We start from the raw sequence: 14,559 nt of genomic DNA, 5'->3' as shown, positions 1-14,559 counted from the left end.
TTCCTTTCCTTTCCTTTCCTTTCCTTTCCTTTATTTGCCCCACCAAGGGGGTCTTTACCTTGTTACAGCTTCAAATGGACAGTAATTAGAAGAGTAGTAACAGAAAGAATACAAACAATAAATTATAAGTATTGAAACAATAATATATAATCAAAATAACTGTGACATTTCTTACATTCTTACAAGAGTAATGTTGATTGGTAATATACCAGAGAAGTATCTTGCGCACAAGAGAACAGTATTGGGATTTAAAAAGTGCAGTGTGTCAAATTCTATTCTATTTTATTCTATTCTATTCTATTCTATCTGTTTTGATTTCATTAGCAAATCTGCATCAGAATGAAGGAGTTCCAGTCTCTTTTATACTTTTAATACTTATTGCTGTTTTCGGTCCATTTATTATTTGGCTGGATGGTTATAAACACGTTTATCTGTGGTGAAGCAAATTCAGAACACAGATTTTTATCATGACTTGACGTAAATCCCATTATTGTGTTTATTCCTCTTTCTTTCAAGATTGAAACATCTGTGTCCGGCTCTCACCACGGCTGTGGAAGTCAAAGTTCATTAAGTGGATAAAATACAAGTTATATGGGATTCACCTTTTATATTTAGATCAACCCTTTCTTTTCTTTTTAGAATTCTGTGCTTGTGTCCTGGAGCAGAGTTCTGCTTTGAAAGTTTCCCTCTTGATGCAACATTGTCAGTTCTTTACATTTCCCATCTTTTTCATATTATTTCTGTCAATGACTCTAAAAGCTGTGGCATGTACAGTACACTGTGTTCACACCGACAAGCAGAATATTATTCCGCTCCTTAGCTTTTGAATAACTGCACTGAGGGTCCGTCAGGTTTTCCTTTGGTGGCGAACAGCGTGACGTTTGTGCGTTGTGGCTGCAGAGGGCTCCGATTCTGTGAGTGCTGTTTTTACAACCCGCAGTTTTCTCTGAATGACCCGCGTATGTACAGTACATCAGTGCATAAGTCGAGGATGCACTTCACAAATGACCTCTAATCATCTTGTTTGTATTAGTAGATGCTGATGTCGATGATATTTAAACATCTTTGCTCGCATTTATATGCTTTTTAAAAAAAACATGCAAGCTTCTGCTTCCCATTGAGATGCTGTAAAGTAACGTAGATCCAGTGTCACCCCATCATTGAACCAAAACAAGAAAAATGATGTTAAAATGATGGTTGAATATTACAGTATACACACAGTTTTTAATGTCTTCATTTTATCGTGTGCTGACACCTGGATGCACAAAACTCAGTCACCTTCAGTTGATATATGCAAAACATACATTCTCACAAAACTTACTTTACTGTTAAGGATTGTAAACACAAAATGTGACTTTTTTTCCCCCCGCAAAGACGAAGACCTCCTGTGGAGGTCATGAGCCGCTAGTTAGGAAACTAGTTTTTTTATGTTCTCCTCTGCTTAGTGGATCGACTATATCCAACTTTACACAGCTGCCCACCTTCCCCACATCTGGTGCTATTTTTTTCATTTCTCATGAACAACAATAGAAAATTACTCAATAAACGTGCCACTGGCTGTTATATAAGACAAAGATCTACTTCAACACTCACTATTAGTCGTGTTCAAATGGAAGCGTGAGTTTTTTTATTTTTTATTTTTTATTTTTTGCATAAAAACAATTAAGAAAAAAATAAAAGCGGCGGCACAAAGGTGAAAAGACGCTTTTCATGCAGGTGGCAGCTCCTTGACGATCTTAACAAAGATTGCTCTGCAGTGATCGACTTGTTCGGGCAGAGCGACTCTCAGCTGTATGCTGAACACTAATGACTCATAAAGCCTCTCTGCCACCTCAACTTGACAAATGGCAAATGTCAGCGGCATATTCTCCTGGTAGGCATAATTTTATTAAGTGCAAATATCACTGTGCTCCTTAGGAGACACTCAAAGGTTAGACCAACAGCTGTAGCAGTTTCATGTGTATTAGCTGGGATTTTTTGCAGCAAGTCAAGCTCCCCTGAGTTGATGGACACAAGCAGTCAAGCATGAGGACGGCTGCTCTAACTAAATGCAATAAGGAGAAGCCCGGGCTAAGATCATGTTTATTTAAGAGCCTGGGACAATAACCTAATGCAGGACAGTAAGGTAAAGGGGGTTGTGGGGGAGGAGGAGGGAGGAGAAGGAGAGAAAATAATAGACTGGTGGTGTATAGAAGGCCAGATCATTTTTTCCCCATTTATTGGCTGTGGTAATTTGTTGACTCACTCATCCATGCAGAGTCTTTATGTTTAATGCAGGCCTCCAGAGGGGAAAGAAGGGGAAGGGTGGGCGGGGGGGGGGGGGGGGGGGGGGGTTACCGCGTACCCTGAGAGATTAGCCTCCACTTCTCAGTGTGAGAGGCGGAGGTGGATGAATATCAGCCCTCAAAGTGGGCCTCAGATGCTAATCAGCGCTTCATATTGGCCCCACTCAATACACCTGCCAAATAATTGATGGAAAATGCTCCTAACAGGAATGCCCGGGTCCTCCGACAGTGGCTGGTTTAAAGCTTCAGGGTGAAGCATTGGAAGGAAGGAAGGCGAATGCAATCGCCATGAATCTGAATGAAAGAGTAGAAAATGAAGCATCTTGTTAAAAGAGAGGCAGAAACTCTTTTAACTTCCAGTCCAGTGTCGTCCAGCCGTCAGAAGTATGTCTGGTCTTTGACGTGTGCTCTGATCTGACACCCTTCACCCGTACCCAGCTGTGGATGGCACATCTGTCCTGACCTGACCCTCAGACAGGGGTCGCACCATGTGGACAAACACTGGCGGCCCACAGTCTCCCTGTGAGTCCTGTTTACAGACGGCGCTACCTCTGTCTGGTCAGCTTAGAAACAGCCGCACTAGTCACCCAGCCTCCTGATGGAGTCTTTAACATATCACACTTTTTAGCTTTGAGTCAAACTGTGAGGTTTCAGACTGAATAACTATCAAAATAGGAGAGTTCTGGAAAACTTTGTGACAGATGTTCAAATGTGTTCCAAAAAAAGTGATGCAAAAAAAAAAAAAAAAATAAATCCTGGTTTTAGTTTTCCCTACAAAACAAGAAGAAAGTTTAAAAAGAACAAGTTTTCCTGTGGTTTACTGGTCTGATAATGTCACATACACTGAGTTTTCAAACTTTTTCCACTTTTTGCCTCCAGTGTATTAAAGCTTGCGGTATGTAAGATCACGAGACGACGCACGGGTCAATGCAATCAATTCATATTAGTGAATTTACCGTCAAGATGCTTTCAGGAGTCTTTGCTTATTGTTAAATCCTCAACCAAAGCGAAACAATACCGATTCCTCGTCTGCGGAGTGTCGCTTCATATTAACTTTAGAACAAGGATGAAATCAACGTTTAACTCTCCGCGCTTGACTTTCATCTATTCCGGGCCTCTTTGCTGACGTGCCGCTCGCTGGTACGTATCTCAGAGATGTTTCGGATGATCTCCGGGGTATGGTGAGGCATGAATAAAAGCCTGCAGCTTACATGCAGCCGCAGAAAGAGACGTTCATAAAGGAATCGGTGCATTGTTCCATACACCCTGCTGCCTAAAATAGCACATCTCTGGAGGACGATATACATGATGTGCAAAACATCTGCGCCCCTGTATGAACCTCCTCCACTGTTTACGGCGCGCTGCCTGTAGTGCGTCAGTACGGACACGTGCACACTCACACGCCGAGGATGCGTTTCCATTTCCCAGCTGGTGTGTGTTGAAGCTCCTCGGGGTGTGTTTCTGTCTACTGTATTTGCACACATGTGCAGCCGTGTGTGTGTGTGTGTGTGTGTGTGTGTGTGTCTTTGCGTGCAAGTCCCCAGCCACTTCCCAGTATCAGTCCTCGGCACTCCGTCTCCACAAGCGCTGTCATAAGATAATGTGACAGGGTGCCAATCATGACGGGGCCTGGGGTACCGGGGCGACAAGAGGGTTTTTGGCAGAACACTTTTGTGAGCAACACCAGGAAAGGGGCAACAGCAGGGACCACAGTCCAGAACGAATCAGCCCATCCACTGCCAGGTCTCACACATGCCCCTCTTTTCGCTCTCTCTCTCTCTCTCTCTCTCTCTCTCTCTCTCTCTCTCTCTCTCTCTCTCTCTCTCTCTCTCTCTCTGTCCACAGTTCCCCTCTGGCCACTCGATTCATCCGACCGTCTCCTCGGTCTAGAATCCTGACCCCTGTCAGAATAAAACCTGGTGGGAGTCACATGCAGACAAAATGTTCCGCCGTGCCCCGAGAGAGCCCTTCGTGGCATCAAGCGGATGATCCGATCCATCTCATCTCCATGCCCGGGGGCCTGCGCTGTACAGTAGACTGGCTGGGTGCTGCCACTCTTCCTCTCTGAGCCGTGATGTGTTGTGATGGCTCCGTCACTCGGTGAGGCGGCGCCGCAGACACCTGTGGAGGCCGCGGATAAACTTGATGGAATTGGACAGGACTTAATCTCCGTCTGTTTCCGCAGAAGAGCGCGTGCAGGTGCTGGCGAGCCGCGGCTGTGCCGCTGGAATTGACTTGATATTCAAGTCTTTATTTACCACTATTTCTTTTAGTTCTGACAACATGGATCTCTGTGAGCGATGGTGCTGTGACATAACGCCACAGAAAGTTATAACTTTCACTCTGTCAAGAACAACACTTTTAAACAGCTTCATTTAGCCTTTAACACTTTATTTGCTTGCTGTATTCAGTTGAATTCTTCTTCTTCTTCTCCTTCTGCTTAATAATAATAATAATAATAATAATAATAATAATAATAACAAGAAGAAGAAGAATGTATATCTTTTGTCCTGCTCATTGTCAAAATAAATGGTGACGAGATTGGCCTCCTTGTAAATGCATGGCAGCAAACTTTTACTAATTTTGAACTAAAATGGTTTGGTGTGTAGTCAGTGATGACCACGTCAAGTCAGACCAGTTAAAATATTCCCAGGAGTGTCCGTGTGTAATGAAATCACATTGAAGTTTTAATTTTGAACTAAGGCCTCAATTTGATTTATGGATTTCATATGGGCCTGGGGAATAAACATACATCAAACCCCCCCAAAAAACACATTTTACTATTTCTGTGTGCATTGTTCGAGTTCCCATACTTAGTTACATCTACTCTTATTACAGTTACTATTGTACGCTTGTTTGATTAACTTGTATCTAAAGTATCAATGCCACCAGAAATGACTGATAAAACTTAAAATATTCTTGTTCAGACTAGTTTAGAACCGTGAAACTCCAACTTTTCTTCACAGAGGAGACGAACTTAAACTACTTCATCTCAGTTCTTCTCCTTCCTGAATGAAAATTCTGGGTACATTTATTCTGTCCATCTCCTTCAGGCTAAACATGTTCTGATTAGTTTTTTGGGGGTTTGTTATTTGTTATTTTTTCACATATCACATAGACAACATGTTCCCACATTCCAGCACGTTAAAACACACACTCTTACTACTTGAATTATTTGATATTAAATGCATTTTTCACTGAGCGGTCTTCTCTGAAGGACAATCAAAGAGGAGCTGAGTGACCAGGATGCTCAATCTGTGGTGCAACAGGTGATGGACGGCCTTCCTCTGATCCGAGGGAATTCCTGTCCGTAACATTGAAGTCTGTCATCTTTTCTCTTGGAAAAGCAAAACTCATAAACCAGCCATCAGAGAAAGAAAAAATATCTTTCCAACACAACAACAATTTCCTTTTATAGGACCAACATTAGAATCAATCCTAAAACATCTGGAAGTCGTGTCTGATATTGATGTTGTGGGATTGAGCTACACTCATTTATTTAAAATAAGGAGTTTTAGCATCAGATAGAAGAAAACACATAACGTCATAAGACAAAGTGATCAGACTTAAATAACACTAAAGATACAGACAGAGATAAACTAAAGTGAATCCGACAGAATTTATAAAAAGAATAATTAGTACAAGAAAACACCACAACCATGTAAAAATGGACTGAAAGAAATCTTTCTGGGAGTATCCTGACAGAAAGCAGTGTGCTTTGTTCCTCACCTATAGGTATGTGACACTTCTGACATGTATACAGCGATATTGAATAGAATAATCTGTGTACGAGGACTGTCAGCACAAATATGTGGCTGTGCCATCACAGCAAGATGAAAACCCGATAAGAATGGATGCCTGCCTGCAGAGGTCCTCGACGGTGACTCAGAGACGGACTCCAGCCTCCAAGGTTCGCATCTTGATGTGAGAGCCCTTATCATAGAGGACCACCATTACCCCCTGGTTATTCTTTGGCGTCACGCTGAGAACAAAAGAGCGCCGCTCCAACCATCAACAGAGCGACTTTCACACACACAATGGTTGCATACAGTGTGTGGAAAGCTGGATCCGTTTCATCCCTGATGCAAGCAATGGGGGCTGTATGAAATATGGCCTCTATGCAAAGGTTTAGCTTGCAGTGTACTGAAGTACTTTAGGTATCATACTGCTTCAGGATTAACCTCAGCAACCTAAACACACAACTTAGGTCAGTGTAATGCCACCCAATTCCGATTCCAATATGCTTTTGACAGTGTAAGACTTTCCCAACATTGCTTCTCTAACGTCATCAAATCTGCAGCCTTCTGGCTTGTGTGAAGACGGTGTAAAATTAATGAACGGAGGCTATATGACACAGTGGTCAGTTTAGGACGTCACATGCCTTTTCAGTCTTTGGGAAGACGAAGAACAGATTGCAGCAAACGCATTAGATGCAATTAAGACCCTTTTCATTCTCCTCTGCCCCAAAATCCTGGCGATGTTTGGCAAACCGTGACATTAGCATCAAGCATCCGTCATCATTCATGGCTTTGCAGTTTGCAGAGCTCGGTTCAGAAGTAGCCTGAAGCTTGTGAACACTACAAGTGGACATGCACAGTCCTTCTTAGGTTGTAGGCAAGTGTAATTGCGAGAATCAGATATGAGTCACTTGATAAAATACATGTAAGTACGGTCCAAAAAAATCGGATTTAGGCAGCAAATCGGATCATGAGCATCAAGACATGCAGTGTGAGTGCCTTCTGAGACAGACTTGTGACACGACCTTTCCAAGTCTCTTAACCTCTCCTTACCCAACACGACTATTTATGTTTCTCTGAAGCTGCAAATGAAGTAAAGACAGAAATTAAACCATACATTCAACTCCACTTTAACCACGACCACGTTTTGATACTTCAGATGAAGCAGAGTACAACAATATTCTGTCGTCAGTTTAAATCCATGTATATTAGTCCCTCGAAAAACAATGTCTGGTCACACTGAGGCTCCGTTTACACGACAATGTTTTCAAGTGAACATGGAAAACTGCGTTTTGCATGTACGTTTACACAACAACGGTGCTCGGAGCCACTGAAAATGCAACAATTTCGGAAAAACGCAACTTTTCCGAAATACTACTACAGTGCGTGTGCACTGCTGCTGCAGTCAATAACTCTGCTTAAAACAGGAAAAGCGCTGAAAAGTTAAATATCTTCTTCAGGTTTCCAAAATACTGAAGTGTGTGACACGCCAGCACTCCAACAATGAAGCAGTAAACTTTTCAGCAGAAATACTTCAAAAACACTTCGGCCTCACATTTCCTTTAAGAACAAATTTACTTTGTTTTACTGTAAAATGCCTACTTTGCAGTTATGCATCATTATTATAATGTGTCATCTCATCTCTTTTTCTTTTTTTTTTTTTTGTTCCTGTAGGCAATGGATATTAGCCACCATCGTTCCTCTTTAAGTGATAGTTTCTTTGCTCCTGCCCGCTGTGTTTCCCCTCATTAATGCACGCTATTCTCCATCACCGTCCTCTATGAAGGCGCTCTCCTCGTGCGGGCCACAGCGCTCCGACAAGGAGGAAATTACTGTTAGCTCTCACACCTAATTAAAGTGTAGATGGTTCACCTTCAGTAGAGTCCACTGTATTGATGTCCTTCTTCTACAAGACAGGACTTTGACTGGGGCTTGCTGCACCGGATGGATCTGTTCATGTTGCATTTGAGAACTTTTCTGCCGCCGTGCGTCTGCATCCGTCAGACAGAGTCCAGCTGTTTTCAGCTCGGCTTTAGTCTGCATGAACTGCTCCATGATTGTTACCTTAAGGTAATAATTTCATTGTTGCTGCTGTTAAAAAAAAATGCTTGCGTCAGTTTTTATATATATATAAATATGTTTGTTTTTTTATTATTCATTGGAAACATAGGCAATTAACTTAATGACAGATTGTGCAGCTGAACTTTGACAAAAACAGTCCAACAATAACAATAACAAACAGTGACGAGTGAAGACGAAGGTATAAGGAGTTTGCTCTGCTCTGGGTGTGTAACGGTAGCAGGTAAGCGTTTGAATATTTAAAGCTGCCATTGACCAGGAGAACAATGAGCCTCGTGCACCATCTGGCGAAATGGAAATGTGTGTTGACATATGGACATTTTACTGAATCCTTGAAAGGCATCAGAAGAAGAGTCATCACATCTTGTCAAAGAGTTGAGCGACAGACATGGAAGCGGATCCTTCCCGTGGGCACTGATGCTCCGTTCACGCGACAACATTTCAAGTGAAAACGCATTGCGATTACACAGCAACCTTCTGAAGATGATATCTGGTCGCATGGAAATGACAGAAATGCTGACAACTATGTAGTTAGCATGCCAGGCCGCGAGTTTGTGCTGTTGGTTGTTTTTGTAATAAAACCACTAAAAACATGCGCACAATACGCTATAACAATTAACGGTGGCCAGTACACAGACATTGGTATGAAGTTGTGTTGTTATTACGGTGGCTGTCAACTATAAAGCCTTAATTTCCCTGGAGAATATGGACTGGGAGTCATGACATCTTTGTTATTGTCCATCTACTTACACAAGTGCAAATTAACTATTTACTATGGCCATGGTGCAAAGTTGCAGCATTTACTCAGAGACAGAATCGGAGCGTTTTCAAAACGTTGCATTTTCAGTAGCTCCAAGCACAGTTGTCCCATAAACGGATGCCCAGAACGCAATGATTTTTTTTCCATTTTCACTTCAAAAAAGACATATACTTGCAAAATGTAACTGAAAATATCTGAATATTACTGATATTAGGCCTTTACCTTAAGCCTTTAATTCACACGTGATCATATTTGGTAACTTCTGGCTTTTTTTTTTTTTTCTTTCAGTTTTTATGTTGAAAGTGAAAGATAAACTGTCCTCAGAAAAATTTGCAACCAAGCAGAAGTACAGATCCTTCATTATTTGACATCTTTGGCTTCAATCACTATTGTGCGACTTTGCGCATGTTTACCACGCATCTACTGTAAGTGAGTAACAAAAGCTGAGCGCATTAACATTCTAACACGCAGGAAGCAGCGTTTGATTTTCAATGTGAAGTCATGTGACCTCTGGGGCGCGCGTCTCAAAAGGAGACGCTTCAGCTCCGTCGCATCAATAGTTGCTTACACGAGGTTTAGAGGGGATGAAACACGTGTAACGATGCCGCCCTGCCTTGAAGGAGAAGTTTGGGGATTCTTGATGGGAAAAGGTGAGGCCTCCAGTTTTATCAAATAATGAGTGAAGAGTGTGTTTTAAAGAGGTTCAGACAGGCCGTGTGACAAGTGACGACTCAGCGTGCCAAGTTAAAGTCTCATAAATCGTACTCACCTTTTGTTAGATGTCGCGCCGCCAGACAAAAATAGGGATGTTTTCCAAGAATGCTTAAGAGTCCACGGACTTTAAGTCAAGGATAAAAGTAGAAAAAAATAAGCTATTCTTGCTTCTAGAAAAAAAGATTAGAAAGCTCAAGTTTTAGAAAGCAGAAGGACACAAGCAAGGCTGAAGCAGCGATAGATAGATAGATAGATAGATAGATAGATAGATAGATAGATAGATAGATAGATAGATAGATAGATAGATAGATAGATAGATAGACATGTAATAAAAGTTATCAAAGGCTACCTTCATGCTGGATACAGTATATGGAGAGAAACAACAAAAAAGTGCTGTTGAAATCTGTTAAAAATGTATTTTTTAAATGTCAGACAGCTAAATGAACAGCTAAAATTGGAAAAAAAATGGTTACAGAAATTGAATGAAATGGTGATTTTAACCTTTTCGTAATGTCCCGATTCCATATTTTCTGTCTTTTCCTTTTTCATTCATAAGTCTATTTTCTGTCACCGTGTGCACTCCACATAGTGCTGAATACAACGCTTTATCACTTTGTTCCCAACTTTCTTGTCTTTCACTGGGCAAGTGACCATATTTGATAGCGTCCACGTTCACTCTTGTGTCTTCTAGACATGCTCAGAAGAGTTAACGCTGCCACATGATACCACAGGAGAGAGCCATCTGAAACACTGAGGCGGGTGGATGAGCCTGGGAGTATTGTGAGAGTTCTGGAATATGAGAATGTTCTGGAATGTTTGTGTTGCAGAATGTCTGAAGAAGTTGTAGAATGTGTGAGTCCTGGAATGCATGGGAGGTGTTAAATATGCCAGAAAGTATTTGAACATTCTAAAATATATGAGGGTTGTAGGATTTGTGAATTTTCCAAAATGTCTTTAAATATATTCAAACAACACTCTGGAATGTCAATTTTTAAATTTTAAAGTATTTAAATATAAATGTCTAGCGCTCTTCACCTCACAGCAAGAAGGCAGCGGAGTCAAATACCTTCTGGGGCCTTACTGCGTGGCGTTAGAAGAAGATGGCTAGACTGACGGATGGATGGATGAATGGATGGATGGATGGATGGGTTAATAGGATAAGTAGGAAAGTAAGCCATAATTAATTACACTCAACTGATACTTTCCTGCTATGAGAGGGTAAAGTGTCCACTGTGAGAAGGGTTTTGCGGTCAATGTTATGCAGGATTCATGCAGACTTTTCTTAATCTGAGACTTCCGCTGCACTAAAAGTCAAAGGTCCTCCGCAGGTTTCAGATCTAAGATAACTGAGAAGGCCAGCGAACTCTATGTACATGAGGCCAGCGGGGGCATATTTTGCTTTGAAATATGGTTCATTATCACAACAGAAGGGCCCATTAACATACTGAACTTTGCCCCCGGAAGTCTGAGAGGCAGTGGCATTTCACTCATAAATAAATCATTATTCCCACACCTTTACATCACCAGGACCAACCTGGAATAGTGACATGAGGCAAGTTGGAGCCATGTCGGTGAAATGGACCGAAAAGTCTGTCCCTGAATCTAGCATCCATCCATCCATCCATCCATCCATCCATCCATCCATCCATCCATCCATCCATCCATCCATCCATCCATCCATCCATCCATCCATCCATACTTTACCAGTATCATCATGAGCTGATAACTCTGAGCATGTTTGGCCTGTGAAATAAAAAAAGTATATTGAAGAACACAGATAAATCCAAAAGGCAAAGGGAGAACATGTCAACTCGTAACAGAAAAAACCCAGCCGATGCTCACAGAAGCATCTTCTTCTGTGAGGCGCTTTATTTACAGTATGGAGGACAAAGTGAGACTAGAGATGTGGAGAAGCTATCCCTCACTTTCTCCAGGCTGTGCTCCATGGTGGATGTTGGTATGGCGACGGGTTGCGGGACCGATCAGACAGCATAACGGTGGTGGAGCACCGGGAAGCAGAAGAAAAAGCTGCAGCGTTAAATAGACGTCCACTTTGATATGTGTTCTGAAGGTGATGCGGTGAGTGAGTCACCTCACATGTATTTGCAGAAGCGCAACTCCAAGTGACCGTCTGAACCAGCTCACAGCCTTTGTTCTATTTATGGTGCTCAGGTTTCTGTTCTTGGCCAAGAGGAGAAGAACCCAGCGTGGTCTTTTTCTCTTCTAACCTGCCTGTATAACGATCCGACAGGTTCTTTAGCTAGATTCCTTTTCCCACTCAGTTACTGCAGCTTTTCTGTCGGTTGAAACTCGTCTTTGCCAAACTCCTTTGACCTCCTTGCCTCACAAAGTATTTCCACCTCCAGAATGCCTGCTCACCCAATGTTTTATGTTAACCCCAGAGACCGCCGTGTGCGAAAACCTAATCAGCTTTAGAAATACACAGAACCATCTGGTACCAAACAGTTATGCCAAGAATAAAGTGACATCTGATTCATTTTGTTCAAACACCATTCGAATGGAGCGGCGACCTTTCCAGGGAAAAGTTTGGACAGAACATCGATGGATGCTCTGAAACTATCGTGTTGCTCTCAAAGTTTCACCTTCAAATATTTAGCTTCAAACAACAAGATCGACTTTGTTTGAAACATAATCCAAATCTCCTGATTTATACTTTGAGAACTACAGTTTCTGTTTCCACTTGTCTGCCTTTACATTTGCATAAATAAGGTAAGGCTCCTGATGGGAGTCAAAAAAACTGTTTTCGTTTTTTTTTTTTATTGCAGCAGAACATTTTGTCTCAAGTTCCAAGTATAACAAAGATAAGCCTAAAAATAATGTCATAATCTCATCAGATGAAAATTGACATGAAAAGAATCATGGTATATTCCACCCTGTGCTTGTTAGATTTGTCTATTTGAGTGGATTCCATGTTTGATAGTGTATAATGCGCCCAATCTTTGCATTATATTCAACATTAAAGTCAGTGAAATACTATTTATCTATTTTCCAGACAATACAATGGATCCTCCAGATGTTTATTGTGCCAGATTTTATTTTCGGTCAAAATAAGTTAAAGAAATCCAGACACAACATCTTTATTGTCTGAAAGCAAAAAGTTTTTTTTGTTTGTTTGTTGTTTTTTTTTTATGTCTGTGGTCTAAAGGGGATAAACACACATTAGCCCAAGAGATGCTTTTTGTCTTGAATGCAAATAGTTGCATCTATTTTTGCCAAAAGTATGCACGCTCCTACATATAGGAACTTTGCTTGTCATTAGTAAGAAAAAACAAAAGAAAAATTCCAACAAACAAGACTTTTGAGAATATCACAGTATGTCGCCCACTGTGATCACAGGAAAGGAAACAATGCCAGCTGTGATTAATAGTCAGTGATGAAAAACACATGCAGGCTGCGTCGTTCAACTCGAGACATCGCGTGACGTTTTTTTCTTTTTACCCCCCCCCCCCCCCAACTTTTCACGCCATTTGACCCTGACCTTTCCTCTGTACTGTGACTCTATGTCAGAATGCACACAATCAATGTCTGTCACCTCCTCCACGATCAAATAAAAACAGTGCCCCCTCCCTGACGGGGTCTCCGCTGGCAGCCCTGTCTCCACGCATTTGGGCCACTGGATCTTCCCTTCACGGTTCTGGGACATCCCCGCTCATTATCTCCTCTGCCCCACCCGGGCCAGCTCTTTGGTAGTGATGCTAATAACATGAATTCCGACTGACTGACATGGGTGAAGAACCAGGAGATGAAATCTATTCTTCATGCATTTTGCATGTGGTGCTAATTAGGCAATTTCGGGGGTGGGGGTGGGGGTGGGGGGGTATTAAATGCATCTTCCAAAGTGACCAGGTTCCTGGTGAGAAATCAAATTAAATAAAAATTTAAATAATAATCTGAAGGTTTGTAATATCAAGGCTAAATGTGACAATTGAGCAAATTAACAATCATGTGTTGCACTTAAAAGCTGACGGGAGCCCTCCCAGTGAGGGAAAAAGATCGCAGGGAACACAATCCAAACAGTCCGGGGACCAAAAGATCTGCTCGTGCCCGTGAAAAACAACCCGCGCAGATACCATGAGGGATGTTTTGAAGCAAATTATGTGTGCTTTCTTTCTGGATAAGCATCTACCTCTCTAACCATCCTTGAGACCCATTTTAAAGGTCGGAGAATGTACCCTTGACAGTCTTTCCCCCCGACTTGTCGCCCTGGGCCCCTGACTCCGGCCATTAGGGAGATTCCTTGTCTTCCCTAAGCAATGACAGGTGAAATGGAGCACAAAATCCCAAAGGCTGCCGTGGGCCTCTCTGTAACCATAGCACCTCTAATCTTTACAGACACTCATCCTTCCATTAACACTTCTTCATACTAACATCTTTTTATGACAGACAACAGATCATAAGCGTTTTGTGATGAAATACATACAGGATGCTGTTATTCCAAGTATCAGTGTCGTCGGTATGTGGAACGAAAAACTTTCAGTTCCTCTCGTATAACAAAAAAGACAGAATTCATATTGAAATCACTGATATAAGAGAAAAAAAAGTTCTTGGTAGGAAATGGTGAAATGGATGATTGGTGTAATACAGGGGTCTGCGACCTTTATGACCAAAAGAGCCGACAATACTTTCCATCGAATAAAATTTGATTTGTGCCACAAAACGTGTTAATTATCGGGTTTAAAGAAAATACTTAAAATAAAAAAACAAATGATGTCAATGCAAAAACAGAGCTTGTGCTCATGAAGTGTCATAGACCCTCTTCATCTATTTTAGCTGTTTATTGTCACTCTGTTTAGTAGTGAGATCACTTTTAGACCTACAAGCACTTTTTCTCCCTTTTTTTTCTTTTCCTCCAAAAAAAGCTTTGCTAGCAACTTCAGCTGATTTCATTTGACTATTTTTCATATTCTTATTCTTATTGTTGTTGTTATTATTCTCAATTTTAACTATTTTGTCCATTTTTAGC

The sequence above is a fragment of the Lipophrys pholis genome (assembly GCF_963383615.2).
Source record: "Lipophrys pholis genome assembly, chromosome: 13".
In the NCBI taxonomy this organism is placed as follows: Eukaryota; Metazoa; Chordata; class Actinopteri; order Blenniiformes; family Blenniidae; genus Lipophrys; species Lipophrys pholis.
This window is presented reverse-complemented; position numbering follows the sequence as displayed.